The sequence below is a fragment of the Phacochoerus africanus genome, chromosome 2 (assembly GCF_016906955.1).
Source record: "Phacochoerus africanus isolate WHEZ1 chromosome 2, ROS_Pafr_v1, whole genome shotgun sequence".
NCBI lineage: Eukaryota > Metazoa > Chordata > Mammalia > Artiodactyla > Suidae > Phacochoerus > Phacochoerus africanus.
The window spans coordinates 17,224,328-17,244,250 of NC_062545.1; the positions used below are offsets into that span (position 1 = coordinate 17,224,328).

At 40.9% G+C, this 19,923-nt stretch overlaps 1 long non-coding RNA gene across 1 annotated transcript in view; it reads right to left on the reverse strand.

The window, feature by feature from the left end:
- Positions 1-1,197: 1,197 nt before the first annotated feature.
- The window catches only part of LOC125120982 (uncharacterized), a 29,240-nt gene continuing 10,514 nt past the window's right edge, over positions 1,198-19,923 (reverse strand). Inside the window, exons 2-3 of the long non-coding RNA XR_007133365.1 lie at positions 2,121-2,189; positions 1,198-1,242 (exon numbers count right to left, since the gene is read on the reverse strand). This is a non-coding gene — a long non-coding RNA (uncharacterized LOC125120982). The remainder of the gene's footprint in view (positions 1,243-2,120; positions 2,190-19,923) is intronic.

Sequence of the window (19,923 nt, forward strand, 5' to 3'; positions counted from 1 at the left end):
CTTATGATCCTTGGAAGTAAAGCCAAGTTGTTTGTCATGCTGTCAATATTTCTTCTGTACCATCATTTTTATTGCGAAAGCCTTTATGAAGCACAAAAAAAATGGGAAGAAAAATAAAAAGACCACTTCAATAAGAAAGCCTGCAAATTATAATATACATAAAGGCAATTAGTGGACTCAATAACCAGATGTTACATCACTTCTTTAATAATTTAATCAGGTATTTAATAATCTATTATTACGAATAATTATTTAATGAAACCATTAGCATAAGTGCCTAAAAGCAGACTGCACTCACTTAAACTGGAGCTCAAAGGATGGGATTTCGCCACAGAAACTGCACTATAAACAAGGTCGTTGCTAAAAACTTTCACAGTGAGAAAGCAGCATGTCTGCTGCCATTTTTCCAAGGCCAAGTTGCTCCTCTTCCTCTTTTAGGCTCCTACTTCCTCTGTTTCCGCATTTCTCAACCCTCTACCACAGAAGTGATATTAAATTTAGAGCCATATGATGAGTTCTGACTCTGAGCATCTCCAGGTATTAGAACTGCCCCTAGAAGCTTTCCCATTCGAGTGCCAGAGAAGAGTCTGTTGGTTCCAACCCTCAGGAATTTGGACAGCACGCAGCCTCTCTGGGACATGGTTCAAGGTTTCTCTTCATCAGACCCCAGAAGCAACTCAATAAAGGGGCCCCAAATCAATCGTATCATTTTGATTCAGTGTGGCCTGGGCCCACTGGAATCACCATCAACCCAGAGCCCCAGAAGGACAGCCATTGACTCAGCTGTGGGAGACAAGGTTGAGACTGGAGCACCCCAGGCCTGAGGCTGGCCCAGAGTAATTGTTGACTTAAAAACTTCATTTTTCTGGAGTTCCCGTCGTGGAGCAGTGGTTAACGAATCCGACTAGGAACCATGAGGTTGCGGGTTCGGTCCCTGCCCTTGCTCAGTGGGTTAACGATCCAGCTGTGGTGCCGTGAGCTGTGGTGTAGGTTGCAGACGCGGCTCGGATCCCGCGTTGCTGTGGCTCTGGCGTAGGCCGGTGGCTACAGCTCCGATTCAACCCCTAGCCTGGGAACCTCCATATGCCTCGGGAGCAGCCCAAGAAATAGCAACAACAACAATAACAACAACAACAAAAGACAAAAGACAAAAAAAAAAAACTTCATTTTTCTTTGCTTGTTCTTATTCTATTTTGCCCCCTGGAGACATGTGGGGTATCAGAAGTTGTGTGACGTGAGAACCTATGAGATAGAGAAAAGGGACAATGAGCTATGGGAATTAGTGGTTAAGAAGAAAACATTTGTGACACTTGATGGTAAAGGAAAGAGACATTTGCTCAGCAGGTAGGAGAGAAAGAAGATTTCATCCAAGATGTGAACACCTTGTAAACATGAAGAAAGCCCATGAATATAAGAACAGGACAAGCTATAAGCTGTATCCGACAAATGCAAAGTGGCCACAGCGGGCCCCCCAGGAGCAGAGTTAGTACAAAGCTTAACTTGAGCTCTCAGGAACCCTGTCAGGACCATGAAGAAAAACTAGGATGGATCTTCCGGTCAGAGCTCACAGGACTGCCAAGAGAAGCTGGGTCACATACATAGGAGACACAGAGGGCCAACTAGAAGTGTCGCAGAGTCTAAGATTGTTGAGCACAACGGAATCCTGCCTCCGAGGGTCCGTGAAACCTGGGGAACAGGATTCCCGTTGGTCAGCAGTGACGTGGCCTCCCAGCTCACTTATCTCCACACGCCTCCTCCATTCTCTTCCCTCTGCAGGCTCACCTCCTCGGAAACTCATCAGCTTTCACATGATCTCAAAAACACCCATGTCCCAGGTTTCTAGAACCTTCCTGATTCAAAGCTCTCTTGACTGAATACAAAATAGTTCAGATTTTTAGGGAAAAAAAAAAAGACCTGATTGGGATAGCTCCTAAGTCCAAACCAGACAACACACAGCGAGCTGTCTGCTGAGTTGTCTTTGGCTTAGTGTGATGTCATATGGTCCTGAGGGCTGCACCTAGAAGTTAGGAGTGGGACAGGCATCATGGTGCTGAGGTGACGGTAAGATAAATAGTAGACATATCATGATGAAGAAATGAGAATAAAACAGAAGAGCTTACGCATTCATCCATGAACACACGTTGAGATCTCTAAGTGCCAAGCAATATGTCTGGTGTTTGGAATCCAACCTATAAAGAACAGATCCCGCAATGAAGCAATACATTTATAAACACTCATCTATAATGCAATGTGACAGATGCTTTAATAGAGATTCGAGCAATTGCTATGTGAAAACAAAGGAAAGAGCATTAATTCTTCTTAGGACATTCAAGGAAATCTTCCACGGAGCTGATATTGCTGCTAGGCCTGGAAAAAACAACAGGATTTTTAAGACAAATAAATATGGAGAAGGATTTTTTCAAAGCATCATGTTATTTGAATCTCCTAACTGTGCAGTGAAGTATATTGAGCAGATTATTTTCATTACATAAATGAGAAAACTGGGTTGTACAAGAGTTAACTGACAAAGGCCATGTTCCCAGTGTAGGGTAAATTCTAGACTGGATTCTAAGCCTTCTGACTCCTAGGTACTGCTTTTTCTATTTGTTTCTGCTGTGTGTCTGTGGAGACAAAAGGACAGGACAATTCCACTGGCATCAATAACCCTAGAACCAGGAATAACATGACTCCCATTTAACGTGCCTCTCCTAAGTTCAATCTCCATCACCTCCTTTGCAAACACTCTTGTATTTAGAACATCTACCAATCTAGCGATGGGAAGCCAACGGCACACTCAAATGATTCAATTCGAGGAGAGTTTAATAAAGGGGTTATTTATTGGGGTCTGAGCAGGGTTTAAGGGAACCCACAGAGGATGGGCTAGGATCGCAGAAGTGGCGACAGCAAAGGTCTATTATCACCAGTACCACCCCAGGTGTGAAGGGCAAAATAGGAGCAAAGCCACAATAACCCAGAGAAGGCAGCATGGAGTTGCCACATGGCAGGAGTCGTGGCTTTCATGGATGGGCACAGTCAAGCCTTGCCAGCTACAGCTTTACCTTCTTCTAGCTTCCAGAACTCCTACCCTTGCCTTCCACTGGTCGAACCCACTGGGAGTCAGAGGGCGTGGGAACCCACTGACGACTTTATAAAGGTGGGCTTTCTAGGGCAAGATTGCATCAGCAAAGGTAGAAAGTAAACCTGGAAAGGTGAATGAGCAGCATCCAGTACAGGGTCTCAGGGGAGGAGAGGCGCTGTTTCCTTTCTCACTCACACACACCCCTGAAACCACACACACAAACACACCATTCTCTTTGCTCCTTTTCCTTTGCTATTTCGTTTTATATTTTATATTTCCTGGGTTTGGGGCCAGGAATCCACTCCAGGCCAGTGGAGCCAAATCTACTTTCTGTCTCTTGGTCATTGTAGGTCCTGAACTGGACCTGAGGATGCATGCCTGCCAAGGTGAAGGAGGAGTTGCACAAGAAGCACAGACAAGATCCTGTGGCGTCCCAAACCCTGTGCTCTTGAGGACCTTCAGGTACAGGCAGAGTCACTGCTCTACGGAATCATTTTGAAAAATAAATCTTGGAGATTCAGGCTAAAGTTCTTCACTAAGTTTTGACTGGATGAGCCAGCGACTCTATTGTACCAGCTGCAAACAATCCACTGTCTTCCACTGGAGGCAGAGGGGGCTACGGTGGGCCAAGCCAGATGAGACAGACAGCACCTCACAGCAGCCAGAAGAGTGCTCTTGAAAAGATCAAGGAGGAAAAAAACCATTTGGGCTCTTAATGTAATCATGGCATCTGAAAGTTTATTTTGGTGGAGGAAGAACTCCTTGGTTTGTTCTGCTAATGAATGAGGTTTGCGTTGATTTCCAATCTTAAAATAAAAATCATAGGCATGTGAATTATATTTGTAATCTTGTTCAGTGGCATTTTCCCTCTCAGACCCTTGCTGAGAAAGCCAATTTTATTGTAAGGTTGAAGAGTGGCATTTTAAAAGGGATGAGAGGATAACAGTGTTTATTTTATCATGAAGATTAATTTTACAAAGACTGCTGTTTTAACTACTATCTGTGTGCCCATTAAAATAAATACACCAAAATCTTATTGGCTTATTCTGATATTGAAGTTATGTTTCTTAAAACAGAGGTCTCACATCAATAATGGGTGGGTGGGATGTTTCTAGAGAATCACTGGTTGTGGTTCCTGGTTGCGTGTCCCCTCCTCCACCTCACGTTTGCCCACTGGCGCTCCACATACCGCCCCCAGCCAATTATCCATCCGTTGGGAGGCTACCCACCCACACTAGTCTCCATCATGACCTTTGCCCGATCACTTCCAAATCCTTTTTAGTTCTCCTGCCACAGGCAATAATGAGTCCATTTGTCCCAGGATTACTTTATCCTAGAGACACACACAGAAGTGGAGGGAAATCTCCAAGGGTGTGTTAAGGTGGAAGTACAAAACCTTCCACAATAGGGCAAGATTTTGCAAAAAAGGAGATTTTTCTAGACAAAGAAAGAAGTTGATTTTCTGGAAACAGAATGTCTGTTTTTTATCTTCTCTGCTTTGCCTTTTTAACTTCTTTTTCCTTGGCTGAACTTTCAGAGAGTTGGGAGGAAGTTTTGAGTAAGTTTCTAATGTGTCAACTGGCAAAGCTAAAGGGCTTCACAAAATAATGGCAAGGCTTTCTCTCATGCTATCTGGTATGGGAAGTCACAGAGGCCAGGCCATATAAAGACAAAATCAGAAAGGAGGAAGTTTCCTCCTCCTCCCTGTTCTCCCTCTTCCCTCCCACTACTAAGGCTAGGGTTGTGTGGGTTTTGTTTTGGGTGTGTTTGTTTTGGTTTGGGGTTTTTTTGGCCATCCCACGGCATATGGAGTTCCTGGGCCAGGGATCAAATCTGAGCTATAGTTGCAACCTATGCTTCAGCTGCAGCAACACCATACCTTTAACCCATTGTGCCTGGCAGGGATCGAGCCTTCGTCCCAAGGCTGCAGAAACACCATGATTCCCAAAGCACCACAGTGGGAATGCCAAGGCTAGTTCTTCAGGACATATCCTTGTAACCCTGGTATTTTCACCAGCAGTATCTCATGGTCATAGCTTTTGTATTTCTGAACCGCCAAAACAACCAACCTACTTGACTTCAATTTCCTTAGTATCCAGCCTGAGGAAACTAGCTAGCTCTTACAGATCTAGGCAGAGAAATAAGGGGTTAACAAGCAACTAATTCCAGGTAACATATTTGTGTTTAAACTGGGACTTCTTAGAATTATCACTCGAATATATAGAAATCACTCCAATGATAAGAACTGAAGACCTTTAGCATGTGCCGGGGAAACTGTTCTGGACAGATCGGGCCTTTTGGAAGCTTCAACTCTCACCATTTCACTCTCAGTTCACCTCTTTTGCATGAGGTGACCCTTGCAGTTTTATTGCAGAACTGGTTGGGAACTGAGGGTCAGAACCTCCAGACCTCAGACTTAAATATGGGAGACGTTTGTAGTTGTTCAGTTCTGTTTGGTCTCCCAAACACACCATCCAGACGGTACTCAGTAAGATCCAAGATTAGTGGCACTGCTGCTTGATGACTAATGCAATTAAATAAGTCTTGGTGCTGGCATAGCACCGCAATAACAAATCCCATAGTGTCAAATGCTTTTGCCAGATGGATTGCTCAAACCTTTGGAAGCGTTCTCAAATACACATACTTAATCACTGCAGGCCAAGTTCGTGGAAAAACGACATGGTACTTGTGTGGGCAGAAGGTTCCTGTCACTTTCATTGGGCAATCAATCCCATTGTCAGCTTCTATAGCCAATGTTGTTCTGATTTTCTCTCTTGTGAGCCAGAGGTGTTTAAATATAAGAAATACGATGAATTTTGGAGAACTAATGATTTTTTTCGAAATATCTTAGATTTTCCTAGAACGGGCCTGATTTCAAATATCCTTGTTCCACCGTCTTTAAAAGTACATTCTGTACTGATCAAACAGGCCCCAGTTTTTACTTTAAAAATAGGTTACAGCATTTCCTCTATTTTGTTTATTAAAAAACATAACTTAACTTGCCCAAGAGGAATGTATGTATTGAAAAGTAAGTTAAGCCTTGTCAAAACCTAATGGAAACTATTGACTTACCTCAATAAGGGTTCAATTCACTTACTTCCATAAATCAACAAGGCATTCAATTTTTCCTTCAATCAATATTTACCACATACCAGCAATCTGAGAGACAGAGACAGCATGATGTGCTATCTCTCCTGAAGGAGCTTATAATTTAGTTGAAGAGGCAAAACTGGCACTCATAAATGACAGTGAACAAGAAGCATGGATTAGTGAGCGTGATAACTGCAGAGGAGACTGTTACTGTTATAGAATAGGAAGAGGGAAACAAGAACTGGAGGCTGTCAGATGAGCCTTAGAAAGGGATGGCATCCCACTAGCCCTCTTAGGTCTTGTTGGACTTGTATAGACCCAGAATAAAAGTGTCCATGTAAGGAAAACATGCAAGCAAAAGACTAGGCTGAAAGAGTGGAGGGTTGACTCATGAGAAATGAGATACAAAATGAAAATACATGTGGATACAAAATGGAAAGCCTTAAGACAGGCAGAAACATTCAGACTTAATGGTGTAGTCTATAGGAAACCACTGAAAGGTTTTCACAAAAAGCTTATTTCAGGACCCTTAGGTTGGATTTCCATTACGATTCAAGTGGTAGTGAGGCAGGCTTAGACTAACTTGGTATTAAGTGAAATGGAAAAGGAAGGAGTGATAGGAATATTGAAAAATATCTACCAAGACTAGATGCAAGGGGAGTTCCCATCGTGGCGCAGCAGAAGCAATCCGACTAGGAACCAGTGAGGTTTCAGGTTCAATCCCTGGCCTCACTCAGTGAGTTAAGGATCTGGCATTACTGTGAGCTATAGTGTAGGTCACAGATGCAGCTCAGATCCTGCATTGCTGTGGCTGTGGTGTAGGCCAGCAGCTGTAGCTCTCATTCGACCCCTAAAAACCTAGGAACCTCCATATGCCACTGGTGCAGCCCTAAAAAGAAGGGGAAAAAAAAAAAAGGATGCAAGGGAGTTCCTGTTGTGGCACAGTGGGTTAAGAATCCAACTGCTGTGGCCTCAGGTCACTGCGGAGGTGCGGGTTCAATCCCCTGGCCCAACACAGTGGATTAAAAGATCCAGCATTGCCGCAGCTGTGGCTCAGGTTGCAGCCATGGCTTGGATTCAACCCTGGCTTGGATACCATGTGACACAGGGTCGGCCTTAAAAAAAAGAAAAGAATAGATACAAGGAATAAAGGGGAAGATTGGATCACAGGTTATTCCAAATCCAATGATGGCGCCATGTTAATCAATGAATAAATCTAGTTACATTGAAGTGAGAAAATATTGAAGCCACTGACCGAGAGGAGACTTTAGAAGGGCCTCTATTTGGGGAAGGAGATTAATTCATAGACTGTGAGATGAAAAAGGGAAATTCAAACAAAAATATACTTAGATAATCAGAGAGGTGCATGGATCTCAGGTGAGAGGCCATAAAAAGAATCACTTGCAAGAACGTGACATTGAAGTCAAGGTCATGGCTGACCACTCACAGGACAAGAGCCTACAGTGAGAGAAGAGCAGAGGCTCAAGGTAAAACTTTATTGTTATTATCTCTTAAATCTGAAGACCAGTCATATTCTACATAGAAGGTCTGCCCAGGACTGAGAGATGTTATATAATAGAGCTATGTACAAACCCACCAAACTTGAACAAATAGCATTTTATTATTAAAACACCAGAAGAGAGTTGTTTTTAAAATATATTGACTTTTGCTAAATTTAAAAAAATAAGTCTTCAAAATTAATGGAATATATTTCAACCTTCCTAGCCTAAAGCACCATGTAAACCAGCCATAAACATGATGTAAGGCATAATTTATGTCTTTCATCCTCTCTGTTTCTAACCTGGCATAGATTATCACACAACCACCTTGCCAAACTGCACAGTTGTTATTATTCTGATTCTAAGATTAAAAAAAAAAAAAAAAAAAACCTAAAGACCACAGAAAGATCAAATAGTAACTGGCAAAAATAAGACCATTCCCAGAGTGCGGAGACTCCAGATGTTACACTCTTTCTGCTATGTGATGAAAAGTCATGTTCAACAGCAATGCGGAAAAGATGGAACCTCTTCCAAAAAACCAGATGAACAGATTCCTGTAATGCTAGGTCTCTGAGAAGAATCTTCAAAGAAAGCAGTCTCTCCAGCTCCTGTATCCCACAGTGCACAGGCTCATGTACACACACACCTAAACCTCCTGAGAGGTCAAGGTTAGGAGCTGAGGTATAGTCCATGCAGATGGAGTTCCCGTCGTGGCGCAGTGGAAATGAATCCAACTAGTAACAGTGGAAATGAATCCGACTAGTAACCATGAGGTTGCAGGTTCGATCCCTGGCCTCGCTCAGCGGGTTAAGGATCCAGCATTGCCATGAGCTGTGGTGTAGATCACAGATGTGTCTTGGATCCTGCATTGCTGTGGCTGTGGTGCAGGCAGCAGCTGTAGCTCCAATTCGACCCCTAGCCTGGGACCCTCCATATGCTGTGAGTGTGGTCTTAAAAAGCAAAAAAATCAAAATAAATTTAAAAATAATCAAAAATTAATAATAACCCATGCAATATGTAGGTGTGGGATATATGGGGAATACTTATGCTGCTACCTTCTCATACTTAATAAACATAAGTGCTTCTCTACTTATAAGCTTTCCATTCACAACCATCCTTAAAGGTGAACAAAGCAGCTTTCCATAGTTATAGCCCACCTTTCTGCTCTTCACCAACAGATGGCACCATGGTTGTGCCCAGACATAGCAGCCTTGACTGAAGTTGGTTAGCTTGCGGCGGAAATCAGAAACTCAGGTAGAAAAAGTAAATGAATGAAGTGAGACCAGTAAAAGACAGCAGGGAAGTAAAACTTCCTGACACGCCAGGGAGTGGCGTGCTCACCGTATCAAAAGAGGGCAGCCAAACCTCAGCTTTAGCCAATTGCTGTTGTGAGGCATCAGGGGACAGCTACTCTGCTTTTTCCAGGTGGTGTGAATGTTCTGATTTTTCTGTGAAATCTCTTAGTTTTAAATTGTAGCTAATACACATTTTATAAAAGCTCTGTGCAGACGAAACACACCAGATCTGCATGCCAGATTGTGTTTGTGTTTTTTGAGTTAGTTTATTAACGTTATTAACTCCATCGTGTTCAAAAAGTGCAAAGCTTTTGGAGCGTGATGAAAGTGATAAGAAGGGGGCTGAGAAAGTCTGAAATTCTGAAGTAATCCCATCAATGTGCACAGTTCTTTGAAGAATACTAACTTTACATGGAAATGGATAAGTTAACAGGTTTCAAAGTAATGCTTTGGAGGCATGAACAAATGGATTTATGGACAGTTTTTAAGAACTTAATGTGTCCATCAAGACACCAGTATCAGCAACATTTATATTGTGAACCTTGGGGTTTTTCTAACATGTTTATGAAAGAGATGCTGCTCTGTGATGCCAAGCAGATTGAAAGTTTCTGGGATTTAAAAAATTACATCAAATATGAATTTCAAAGGCAAGACTAGTTGAGAAAAAAACAATTTGGCCACTAAATAAGAAAGGGCCTGCAGGAAAGACACTGTGGTATGGTGAAAAATCTACATGGGGTTTGGAATCAGAACAACTGGAGTTTTAGTCTTACCTCTGCTATTAATACATATCCATGCCTGACCTTGAGCAAGACTCAACAATAACATTCATGTAATTCAGTTTCATTTTCTACAGCGTAGGAGTTAATAATTACTTTCATTACAAAATTAATGTAATATAACTTATAAATGGTAAAGCTTAAATAAAGTTGTAAAATGTTACTATTAAAATGGTACTGATAATGAAGAGGAGGAGGAGAGAGTAAACACATCAGATAAAGCGCATAAAGCAGCAACTATTCATACTCTGTGGAAAAAAAAAAAAAAAAAACCTCTTGGCTCTTTTTATTTATTCTATTTTATTTTTTATTTTTATTTTTGGCCATGACCGCAGCATGTGGAAGTTCCCTGGGCCAGAGATGAAATCCAAGCACAGCAGTGACAATGCCAAATCTTTAACCAATAGGATACCAGGGAACTCCATTTCCTGGCTCTTTTTAGATTGAAAGAAAATACAGACTTCTCAGGGACCATACTGAAAAGGACTCTAATTCCAAAATAATATGAGCATGGCAGGACAGCAACATCCCACCAAGACACCTCAAGCAAACCTGTCTTCAAAGCTGGGCACTATAAATCCTGGGTAATGGTTTATAACAGTCTGCACTTACTTTTATGGTTTTGTTTTTTGTTGTTGTTGTCTTTTTAGGGCCACACCCATTGCATATGAAGTTCCCAGGCTAGGGGTCGAATCAGAGCTACATCTGCTGGCCTACACCACAGCCACAGCAACATGGGATCCAAGCCACATCTGTGTGTGACCTACACCACAGCTCATGGCAACACCAGATCCTTAACCCACTGAGCAGGGCCAAGGATCGAACCGCATCCTCATAGATATTGGCTGAGTCATTACCACTGCACAATGGGAACTCCTACTTTCGTAATTAAAATCACTTACACTGCATTGAAAAAACTGGACCTGAGGGTGGGATACACTGGGGTGCATGCTGTGAGCCTAGTTTCAAGAAGAGAATTTTCAAGAAGAGAATCTGCCTGATGACAAAGTCCAGGGGATTCTGAAGAAGGGCTGCAAAGCAGCACATCTGCCAGCACACAGAAAGCATGAGGCTGTAATGCCTGAGAAAACATGTTTCTAAATCTCTGTCCTTCCTGTTTTTAACAATTACTCTGTGCTCTGTTTACCATGCCTTAACTCCTCATTCCTTGCCTTAAAGAAAAAGCGTATTAACTTGTTATCTAAATCTTGGGAGTCATTCTTGCTTGCTAAATGTTTGGGAGAATAGCTCTTGTTATCTACACCTAAATTACATGAGTCTTTAGGAAGATTCCTTTTCTTTGTAAGAGAATCATAAGATAACAATGGTATTTACTACTTGTAGTTTTAGAAGAAATTGTTGTAAGTTTTATAGATGTAGTTTGAAACATTTAGAGTTAATTAGTTTGACAAACTGTTTTTCTTTGGCTGATTAATCTAAAAAAGAAAATAGGCGTACAGTCCTATTGCTGATTGTTAAATATAAGTTAGTAAAACAGGTTCTGGTTGTTGAGTTACTAACCAAGCACCTGCCCTAAAAACACAATGCATTTGTGGTAATCACAAAGGTCATGAGAAGTCTTACACCTCTGACATTTGTGGCCAGTGCGATCTATTAGTCCTACCTGGTTATCTTTTAATGGGTTTAGAGCATACCCTGCCTAGATAATGTGCTTCTTAATCTGTTACTGCTTCTGCAAGTTATAGTCTTTTCTCCTATTTAAGTCACTGCTATCCACCAATAACGTTGAGGCTGCGTGAACACTACTCGAGAGTGTGCGTCATTCCTGCACCTGCCGCCCCTCCTCGTCGGGAAACTCCCTGGCTGCTGGAGCTGGACTCCGACAGCTGCATACATGGACATATTTCTTACAATGCAGAAAGGTACAAAAGGTAAGAGGTAGCCAATTCTCACTACTGAGAGAGAGTCCAATATGGGTAGTAAGTGAGAGAATAAGAGTGAAGTAGATATTATATTGCCATACTATGTCACCTTATATTAAATTAATACCTATGTCAACTTATATCATGTTATGGAGTTCCTGTTGTGGCTCAGTGGTTAATGAACCCGACTAGAACCACGACATTGCGGGTTCGATCCCTGGCCTCGCTCGGTAGGTTAAGGATCTGGCGTTGCTGTGAGCTGTGGTGTAGGTCACAGACGTGGCTCAGATCCCACACTGCTGTGGTATAGGCCACCGGCTACAACTCCGATATGACCCCTAGCCTGGGAAGCTCCATATGCCACAGGTGCAGCCCTAAAAAAGACAAGAATTCCTTAGCTAATTTACTAATTTTTAAAGATTCTGAGGAGTTGTCGTGTAGCTCAGTGGGTTAAGAACCTGACATAGTGTCCATGAGGATGCAAGTTCAATCCCTGGCCTCGATCGGTGGGTTGAGGATCCAGCATTGCCACAAGCTGCAGCATAGGGTGTAGATGCAGCTCAGATTCTACACTGTTGTGGCTGTGCAGTAGGCCAGCAACTGCAGCTTCAATTTGACCCCTGGCCCAGGAACTTCCATATGCTGCAGGTGTGGCCATTAAAAAAAAAAAAAGGTTTTGAGGGAGACTTCCAATCCAGCCATGACTGAATACCTGGGACTAGACCTACCCTCTACCCAGAAACAAGAAAACTGGGCAAAATGTATAAGGAAACAGTTTGGGGATATTAGACAACAGGCAACATAGGACTGTGCTCTCTCAGAGAATGAAAACACATGAGGTGAGCCCAGCAGTCACCATAGCTATCTGTTTGAAGGCTTTTCAGGATCATGAATCATAGAAAGAGAGGGACCACAAATAGACCTGATCTGAAGAGAGAGTAATCGGGTTTCAGAAGACTGGGTTAGTGAGGCATCGTACTATGGGAGAACAGTGCATGGAGAAGGAACTCATAAGGATCAACCATCACATTAAATGTAAATAATCTAAACACTCCAGTTAAAAGATAGAGATTGTCTGCCCAGACAAAAAAGAAAGACCCAACTATATGCTGCCTACAAGAAGTCCATTTCACATAAAGAAACACAAATATGTTAGCCCTTAAAAGATGAAACATGACATATCATGCTAATACTACAAATGAATAGACCAAAAAAAGTTAACCTGGAGTTTCTATATTAAGGTCCAGCAAAACAGATATCACAGCAAAGAATTACCAGAGATAAAAAAGGTCATTTCATAATGATAAAGGACAATTAATCGAGAGAACACAGCAATCCTAAATGTTAATGCAACTAATAACAGATCTTCAAAATACACGGAACAAAACCAACAGAACAGCTAGGAGAAACAATCTACATTTATAATTGGAGAGTTTAATACCCCTTTATCAATAAATAATCAAACAAACTGACATAAAATCACTAAGGACATAGAAAACTTAAACAACTCTATCAACCAGATTGGCCTAATTGACCTTTCTAGAACACTTCACTGAACAAGAGCAGAATAAATACTCATTCTTCTCAAGTGCACACAGAACATTTACCAAGTTAGATCATATTCTGGGTGCACAAAAGAAACCTCAAATGGACCTGAAATAAATCATACAAAGAAAGGCAAATACTGCATGTGATCACTTACACATGGAATCTAAAAAATAAAACAGAGTCCCTGCTGTGGTGCAGTGGGTTAAGGATCCAGCATTGTCTCTGCAATGGCTTGGGTGGCTGCTGAGGTGTGGATTCGACCCCTGGCCCAGCACAGTGGGTTAAGGATCTGGCACTGCCACAGCTGTGGCATAAGCTGCAGCTGCAGCTTAGAGTTGATCTTTGGCCCGGGAACTTCCACATGCTGCAGGTGCAGCCAAAAAAATAAATAAAGTTTAAAAATCAAACAAACATGATGGAAGATAGTATGAAAAAAAAAAAAAGAATGTACATATATGTATGACTGGGTCACTTTGCTGCACAACTGAAGTTGAAGAAACATTGTGAATCAACTATACTTTAATAAATTTTTTTTTTAAAAATCAGAAAAAAATCAAGCAAATGAATATAACAAAACATCAGTGGACTCAAAGAGAAAAAACTAGTGGTTACCAGGGGGGAGAGGGATGGGGGAAAAGATATGGACAGAGGATTAAAAGATACAAACTACTGTGTATAAAATAAATAAGCCACAAGGATATATTGTACAGCAGAGGGAATACAGCCAATATTTTGTAATAATCTTAAATAGAGTATAAGCTATAAAAATAGTGAATCAGGAGTTCCCGTCGTGGCGCAGTGGTTAACGAATCCGACTAGGAACCATGAGGTTGCGGGTTCGGTCCCTGCCCTTGCTCAGTGGTTAACGATCCGGCGTTGCCGTGAGCTGTGGTGTAGGTTGCAGATGTGGCTCGGATCCCGCGTTGCTGTGGCTCTGGTGTAGGCCGGTGGCTACAGCTCCGATTAGACCCCTAGCCTGGGAACCTCCATATGCCGCGGAAGCGGCCCAAGAAATAATAGACAAAAAAAAAAAAAAAATAGTGAATCACTATATTATACATCCAAAACAAATATAATATTATACATCAGCTATACTCAATAAAAAAGCCTTAAAAAATATAACATGGTTCAAGTAATTTAAAATATGTATGTCTCTGACCAAATTAAGCTAAAAATCCATAAGAGAAAGTTATCAGGAAAAATATTCAACTCTCTGGAAACTATGTCACTTTAAAAAGTAATCCATGGGTCAAAGACGAAATCAAAAATAAAATATAAAGTATTTTGGGAGTTCCCATTGTGGCTCACCAGAAACGAATCTGACTAATATCCATGAAGATGCAGGTTTGATCCCCTGCCTCGCTCAGTGGGTTGAGGATCCGTCGTCACCATGAGCTGTGGTGTAGGTCACAGACCTGGCTCCAAACCCAAGTTGCTGTGGCTGTGGTGTAGGCCGGCAGCCACAGTTCCCATTCGACCCCTAACATGGGAACCTCCAGATGCTGAGGGTGTGGCCCTAAAAAGACCAAAAAAAAGAAAAAAAGAAAGAAAGAAAGAGTTTTGAACTGAGTGAAAATGAAAACATAACATCCCCATACTTGTGAGATGCAACTGAAACAGTACTAAAAGGTATTTTAAAAGAAAATACAGGATTATTAAGAATTACTTTACACTAATAAACACCATGCAAAAAATTTGACAACTGAAATTAATTAGACAAATTCCTTGAGATACAAAATTATCAAAGTCCACACAAAAATAAATAAAAAACCTGAAGAGCTCTATATCTATTTTTTAAATTTAATTTGTATTTATAAACTTTCCCATGAATAAAAAATCCCAGGCCCATATGGCTTCACTAGGGAATTATGGCAAATATTTTAAAAAGAAAAAATACCAATTCTACCCACTCTTCCAAGAAATTAAAGAGGAATGATTACTTCCCAGTTCATACTCCACAGTCAGCATTATTCTGATAGATATTCCAGGGGGAATAAAAGACTCATACATATATGATCAACTCACTTTTAACAAACTACCAAGGTAATTCAGTGGAGACAGACTTTTAAACAAATGGTGCTAGAAGATCTGGACATCCAAGTGTAAAAAGAAAAACCCTCAACTCTTACTTCATACCATATACAAAAATACAAAAAGTGACTGACAATGAATCATAGTCCTAAAAAGAAAATGTATAATTATATAACTTCTAGAGAAAAACATGGAAAATCCTTGTAAAACTGGGATGGACAAATTAATAAACTGTACTATGTCAAAATTATAAATTTCTATTCTTTGAAAGATACCTTGAAGAAAATAAAAAGAGTAGTAACAAACTAAGAGAATATATTTGCCAAACACATCTCTGAAAAACGACTTGTATTCAGAATATATAGCTTTCAGTGACTGACGCTGGTAGATCCCAGCCAGAAGGACAACACATCTCATTGTTTTCCCAGGCCTTCGACCCTCCTCCAAAGCCCTCAATAAAATGGATTGATCCTCCCCCCTAAAAAAATAAAGAACATTTACAACTCAATACTTTAAAAAAAAATTAAAAAGAGCAAAAAGCTTAAACAGACAATTCACTAAAGATACATGGTTAGAAAATTAGCACTAGAAAAGATATTCAACATCATTACTCACTGGGAAAATACAAATTAAGACCACAATGAGACATGATTACACACGTATTGAAATAGATAAAAAAAAACATTAAACTGTAATAGCAAGTGCTGATGGGGCTACAGAGTAAATGAAACTTCAGTACATTCCCAGTAAGAAAACAAAACTGTACGGTCAACTTAGAAAACAGTTTGGCATTTTTTTTAGAAATTTAGACAAACAATTTGAATGAGGAGTCCCATTCTAGGTATTTATCCAAGAGAAATAAGAAAGAATATATTACAGAAAAACACGTATGCAACTATTCATAACTACTTTATTCATAGTTTCCAAAACCATACGTTATTCAAATGTCCATCAACAGACAAACTGATAAACAACTGTGCTTCATACACTGGAATACTGCTCAGCAATAAAAAACAAACTACTTATATACCTGATGTGGATGAATCTCAAATGCATATCACTAGGCAAAAGAAACCAGTTTGAAAGGGCTACACACTGCATGCTTCCAAGTATGGGACATGTGGGAGAAGCACATCAGATCCATGGTTCCAACGGCTAGAGATGGAGTGGGGGGTTAAGTACAGAAGCACAAGAGAATATGGGAGATGAAAGAAGTATTAGTTGATTGTGGCAGTGGCTAGAGGACTGCATACATTTGTCAAAACTTACTGAACTGCAACACACTTAAAAAGGGTGAATGTTACCATTCATAAATCACATCAAAATAATCTGACTTTCATGGAAGGAAGAAGATAATAGAATAGTTAGGATATGGAATAACATGTTCAGAATAGGGAGCGTGCAGCCCCATTAAGATTCACAAGATCTGTATCATGGAAATTATGCTTTGATTACTTCTCATCTTATATTTGAACAAGTTCAGCGCTCCTATTAAAGTAGGTCCCCATTTAAACCCAACCACAATACCTTAAGTCTCTTGGAGTTAATACCCTGAAATGTCCTGTCTGTTGATACCTGGCCTTTCTCAGATGTTCCAGAAAGCAAAATAGCCAGAAGTCTGTGTGGGAGGGAAATCACTGAAAACAAAAGCATATTCTAAGTTCCTAAAACCAAAGAGAACCACACCACCCGGAGAGACTCCAGGCACTCACTAGATGTACTGGAATGTGAAAGTCAGCCCAGACTGACTGGAGCTGATGAGAAAGACTGATGCTCCCTGGCGAGGATGCAAAACAATAAGACAGTGGTACTGCTTGGTTCTGTGCAATTCTTTCAGAAGGAAATCTCATCTACAGGACAGAAAGCAGATCACCGGTTGCCTGGGGCTGGGTGTATAGTCTGGGGGTCTAAGACCCGGCACGAGGGAACTTTTGGGGATGCTGAAATGTTCTTGTAGTTGTGGTCACATGGGTGAGTACATCTGTCAACACTCATTAAATATACACTTTAAAAAATGTATTTAATTGTATACAAATTATATCACAATAACATAGTGTTCTTCTAAAAAATTTTATCTCCTTCAGTGCAATGGACTAGGTAAGCTTTTTAACTCTACCAATGAAAGCAAATAAAAACATAGGTTAATATTTCATATTTACATTAAAATTTACGGATTAATGTAAATCAAACATAATTATAAATGTAAATTAAAATTTATGATTATGGAGTTCCCATCAGGGCGCAACCGAAACAAATACAACTAGGAATCATGAGGTTGCCGGTTCAGTCCCTGGCCTCACTCGGTGGGTTAAGGATCCGGTGTTGCCATGAGCTGTGGTGTAGGTCACACACATGGTTTGAATCCTTCATTGTTGTGGCTGTGGTGCAGGCTGGTGGCTGTAGCTCTGATTCAACCCCTAGCCTAGGACTCTCCATATGCCGAGGGTGTGGCCCTAAAAAAGCAAAAAAAAAAAAAAGGATGATTATGAAATTCCTACTCACAGCTAAGTCTCATGGTAAATGATCACTGCTATTACAATTTTTAAGTCATTGCATTTAAAAATGGCTTTTTGTGCTGGTGGTAGTGGTGGGGGCTTGGGTTTTGGGAAATAAACTAAGACCAGCCAAAAGTGAACAAGTAAAGGCTATTCAGAGGGCGCTATTCCAAAGGAGTCAGACACCATCACCTGCTTTTCAGCGAAAGTAAAAAAGGCAGGCGGTAGAGTAGGAAAGCTTCACAGGGGAACAAAGGGAAGGCTCCGGGTTGCCCCGAGCAGAGGCTCTTGGCCTGGGGAAGCTATAGGTGGGCTAACTAGAAGCAGGGCATCCAGGTCATGGGTTGGCAGTACATATGTACCTATTCGGCTTTCTCTCGTTGGTCCTAAATTGGAAGCAGAAACGAAAGTTAGGGAAGCTGTCAGTCATTCATCAAATCCTGGCTGTTTGGGGCTGACTGTTAACAGGGATCATTATGTGGCTCCATGGACCAGTTGTTAGAGATGGTGTCTCACTTCATGCAAGTCTTTACAGACAGCAGCCAGGCTTCCTGGGCCAGTGCTTGGGCTACTAGAGCTAGTGGGCGGGTTTTCTGGGCTGAATGCTGCAGTCTGTGGGGCAGAATTCCATGTTTCACACGGCCTGCCCATTGTCCGTTTGGATATTCAATTTCTCAGGTTTTTATGACCTTATCCTTAACTTAAGCTCCAAACCATCATCATATAGCTAAATTGCTTCTTAGGTACACTATCACTTTCCTCTTTATAATGAAAACTGGGAATCTTTACTTTTTCTTTTTTTTTTGTTTTTTCTGTCTTCTGTCTTTTTAGGGCCGCCCCCACAGCATATGGAGATTCCCAGGCTAGGGGTCCAATCAGAGCTAGAGATGCTGGCCTACACCACAGCCACGGCAACAAGGGATCCGAGCCTCGTCTGCAACCTACACCACAGCTCACGGCAACGCCGGATCCTTAACCCACTGAGGCCAGGGATTGAACCTGCATCCTCAGGGATGCTAGTCGGGTTCATTAACCACTGAGCCACGACAGGAACTCCATTACATCTTTTTAAAATTATGTATGTATGTGTATGGATGTATGTTTGCATGTATGGATGTATGTATTTTAACTGTGTTAGAATTGTCACACAACATTGGGGAAGTTTAAGGCATATGCATATTGATTTGATATATTTATATATTGCGATATGATTACCACCTTAGCATTAGCTAACCCCTCTATCATCACATAATTATTATTTCCTTTTTTGGGGTGAGAACAATTAAAATTTAGTCTCTTAGCAACTCTGAAGTTTATAATACAGACTGTTGACTGAAAGCACTCTACTGTGGACTAGATCTCCAGGATTTATTTATCTACTTGTTCAGAGTTTATATTCTCACATCTCCACTGCACCCCCACCACCAGCCCCTGGTAACCACCACTCTACTCTGTTTTCACAAGTTTGGCTTTTTTATATTCCACACAGAGGTGAGAGCAGAGAATATTTGTAGTCTAAACTTGCCATCTAGGCTGGGCACACTTGTGATCTTGGAATTAATGTTCCCTGTCCTCTAGATATTTCTTTTTTCTCTTTCCTATGTTGGATCTCTTCATTCCTACTTTCCATTCTCTTCCCTCTCAGTTCATTTCTCTATTTCAGTGACACACATTAACCTAAGAAAAATGGCCCGGGAGGTAAAATATGGGGGACTTCGATCATCCAAAAAGCTCTTTAGTCTGACCTCACACGTAAGTGATAGCTTGGAAAGGTTGAAATTCTCTGTTGGAGAATACTTTTCATCAAAAATTTTATCTCCATTGGAATTTAAAGGCTCCATTGCCTTTTCACTTTCAAATGCTGCTGTCATTCTGATTCCTCATTCTTTACATGCAACCTCATTTGTTCCTCTCCGGAAATGTATGGGATCTCTTGTTGCCCCTGACATCCTAAAATTTCACAATGATGCATCTTAGCATGGATGCCTTTTGATGGATGCCTTTGATGGTGCTGGAAAATTATCTTGCATTATTTGATTGTTTAATTCTTTCCCTCTATATTCTTTATCCTATTTCTAGAATTTCCTTTTTGGATATTTGATTTCATGGAGTAGGTCTTTAATTTTCTTACATTTTCTCTCTTTTTTCATCTCTTGGTTTTTTTTGTTCCATGTTCCATTAGATGTCCCCAAACTACTATTCCAACCATTTCACTGAGTTTTCA